At 63.3% G+C, this 3,607-nt stretch overlaps 1 non-coding gene across 1 annotated transcript in view; it reads right to left on the reverse strand.

Annotated features, from left to right (window-relative positions):
- The window catches only part of LOC135766409 (18S ribosomal RNA), a 1,857-nt gene extending 1,348 nt beyond the window's left edge, over nt 1–509 (reverse strand). The window contains exon 1 of the ribosomal RNA XR_010541609.1: nt 1–509. This exon is cut by the window's left edge and continues 1,348 nt beyond it. This is a non-coding gene — a ribosomal RNA (18S ribosomal RNA).
- Nucleotides 510–3,607: the final 3,098 nt, after the last annotated feature.

The following is a 3,607-nucleotide window of genomic DNA, read 5'->3' on the forward strand; positions in this document are numbered from 1 at the left end:
TTTTCGTCACTACCTCCCCGAGTCGGGAGTGGGTAATTTGCGCGCCTGCTGCCTTCCTTGGATGTGGTAGCCGTTTCTCAGGCTCCCTCTCCGGAATCGAACCCTGATTCCCCGTCACCCGTGGTCACCATGGTAGGCGCCTAAAGTACCATCGAAAGTTGATAGGGCAGACATTCGAATGAGTCGTCGCCGCCGCGGGGGCGCGTGCGATCGGCTCGAGGTTATCCTGAGTCACCAAAGCGGCCGGGGCGCGCCCGGAGACGCGTCCCGGATGGGTTTTGGGTCTGATAAATGCACGCGTCCCCGGCCCTCGCGGGCCGGGTCGGCGCTCGTTTGCATGTATTAGCTCTGGAATTGCCACAGTTATCCAAGTACGGGTGGAGCGATCAAAGGAACCATAACTGATTTAATGAGCCATTCGCAGTTTCACTGTACCGGCCGTGTGCACTTAGACCTGCATGGCTTAATCTTTGAGACAAGCATATGTTACTGGCAGGATCAACCAGGTAGTAGCCGTAGGAGAGCCTCGCTCTGACCCGGGGTTCACGCGGCGCGGGTCCCGGTTTCCACCCCCCGGGGGGAGTGGGACCGGGGCCACTCTCGTGTGGCTCTCCCCTCTCGTAGGCTGAGGGGCGGCCGGGTGGGCCGTAACCGAGGAAAGGTGCGTTTCGCGGGGCCGGGTGGCCGCGACGGGCCGGGGGCGTCTCCGCCCTCGGTCGCCGAGGCCCTCGCCGGCCGCCGGTGGCGGACCTTCGCGTCTGACGGACCGTCTGAGTCTCCCGCGGAAAGGGTCGGGCGGGCTCCGGAGAGCCCCCCTGGAGGCGAGAGCGCCGGGTCGGGGAGGAACCGACCGCCCATGGCGGCCGACGCGCTAACGTCGGCCGGGCGGAGGCCTGCCCCAGGCGCAGTTCGATTTCCAGAATCTCAGGGCCATGACACACAAAGCGTATCCGGGCGTCACCCCGTAACGGGTCATTAAGGCTGAGACGTGGGCGGCCCTGTCCCGCCCGGGGTTTCGTTTAGCGGCCGACGCCGGTTCGTTTTGCGGCCGAACGACGCCGGTTCGTTTAGCGGCCGAACGAAGCCGGCTCGTTTAACGGCCGAGGCCAGCCGGGTTCGTCCCTTCCTTGGATGATTTACCATTCGTAATAAGAATCGTCACTACCTCAGTGCAGAGGGACTTTTTCGAGGCATTTGTGTCCGCTCGAGAGGCCTCTCGCTGGGCTCGAGAGGTCCTGGGATCCGGTAGCCTATCACCTTGGAGAGTCAGCGAGGTGCTCTTCCCTATATACCCGATGGCACCTGTTCGGGCCACCGTCCCCTGCTGGACGGGGCCCGGCTCTGTACCGCCCCAGACAGAGCGCCTTCGTCGGTCACGAAGGCAGGGTCGTGGACCCTGGAAGCGCACGAGCCACCCGACTCGGCTTCCATAGCGGCTGGCGGCCCTGGCCCGCCCGAGACGAAGCGCCTTCGTCGGTCAGACAGATAGGGTCGAGGACCCTGGAAGTGCGAGAGCCACCCGACTCGACTTCCACGGCGGCCCGGAGGCCGGGCCCGTCCCCGTCCGTGCCCGGGGACGGGGCACCTTCGTCGGTCAAACGCGTTGGTCTTGGACCCTGGAAGTGCACGAGCCACCCGACTCGACTTCCATAGCGGTCGGCGGCCCCGTACCGCCCCAGACAGAGCACCTTCGTCGGTCACGAAGAGAGGGTCTTGGACCCTGGAAGTGCACGAGCCACCCGACTCGACTTCCATAGCGGTCGGCGGCCCTGTCCCGCCCCAGACGATGCACCTTCGTCTGTCACACAGATAGGGTCTTGGACCCTGGAAGCCGTCCCCCTCGACTTCCGTAACGGTCGGCGGCCCTGTCCCGCCGCAGACGGGTCACCACTCCGTCTGTCTGTAGGGTCTTGGACCCTGGAAGCCGCCCCACTCGACTTCCATCGCGGTCGGCGGCCCTGGCCCGCCGCAGACGGGTCGCCACTCCGTCTGTCTGTAGGGTCTTGGACCCTGGAAGCCGCCCCACTCGACTTCCATCGCGGTCGGCGGCCCTGGCCCGCCGCAGACGGGTCGCCACTCCGTCTGTCTGTAGGGTCTTGGACCCCGGAAGCCGCCTCACTCGACTTCCATCGCGGTCGGCGGCCCTGTCCCGCCGCAGACGGTGTGCCACTCCGTCTGTCACACAGATACATAAGGGTGTCTCGGAACCCCGGACGCCGACCGAGACGAAACGCGTGGGGTCGGTGCGCCCGAGAGGGTAGGGTGCCCCGGGGCCGGCCGCTCGCCCGACCGGCTTCCGGGACTCCTTGACCGCTCGGGAGACCTATCCACGCGCCCGCCCGACCGGCGGCCGGGGGCCCTCGACCGCCACACGCGTACCGACGACCGGGGGGTTTCCGTTTTACGGCCGACGCCGAGATCCTTCGACGGTTCCAACATGGGTTGTTACGCTTTTGTGTTCGCCCGTGTCTGAGCATATATGGTCGGGTCGAACCTTTGAGGCCGTAGCCTGGAGATCCAGGGCGGATCTTATCTCACAACACGTGTGTCTTTGAGGCCGTAGCCTAGATCCAGAGACTTTAGGATCTTTTTAGCAGTTTTAAGGCCGTAGCCTTGATCCAGGGCGGATCTTTTGAGCAGCTTTAAGGCCGTAGCCTTGATCCAGGGCGGATCTTTTCACAGGTTTTAAGCCGAAGCGCCTTGATCCAGGGACTTTTGGATCTTTTTTTGCCGTTTTTAGGCCGTAGCCTTGATCCAGGGCGGATCGTTTTGCGGCCGTAGCCGAGTTCCATCACCCAAGGTAGCTTTAGTTTTTAGGCATTAGCCTTGATGATCCAGGGCGGATCGTTTTGCGGCCGTAGCCGAGTTCCATCACCCAAGGTAGCTTTAGTTTTTAGGCATTAGCCTTGATATGATCCAGGCCGGATCTTTCCGCCTAGGCGGCATGCGGATATGGGTTACCCGTCTTTCGACACTCGCCCGGGGCGCTGCCTCACATCAGACGCCCTTCGTCCGTTCCAACCGTTCCAGTTCTTTTAACGGTTTTTCGTTCATCGCACACCGACGCGCACAGACCTTTCTTGGGATCTGCCGCAGGGAGGGAGGACGCTGGAGGTCCACTTTCGAAGCAACCCATCCCTATATACCCGATGGCACCTGTTCAAACGACCGCCCCTTGAGAGAAGGGGCCCTTCCCGTGGCTCGTCCGGGAGGAGGCGCCCGCGTCGGAAGGCGCCGTAAGGTCGGAGACCCTGGAAGTGCACGAGTCACCCGCTTTTACCTCCAGGCCCTCTGTCGTACTTCTCGTGTCCGCTCACGAGACCTCGTTTCGGCTTTATGGAAGTGCACGAGTCACCCGCTTTTGCCTTTTCTGGAAGTGCACGAGTCACCCGCTTTTGCTTCCAGGCCCTCTGTCGTACTTCTCGTGTCCGCTCACGAGACCTCTCTTCGGCCTGGGGGTGCGCCACGTACACCCCCGCGTCCGCATTCGAGTCACCTCTTCGGGCTCATGAGGTAGGGTCGGTGACCCTGGAAGTCAGAGACTTCCAGGCCTTCTGTCGTACACCCTCGCGTCCGCTCACGAGACCTCTCTTCGGCCTGGGGGTGC

This window comes from Paramisgurnus dabryanus, unplaced genomic scaffold, assembly GCF_030506205.2.
Source record: "Paramisgurnus dabryanus unplaced genomic scaffold, PD_genome_1.1 h2tg000351l_1_25508__unclustered, whole genome shotgun sequence".
Lineage (NCBI taxonomy): Eukaryota > Metazoa > Chordata > Actinopteri > Cypriniformes > Cobitidae > Paramisgurnus > Paramisgurnus dabryanus.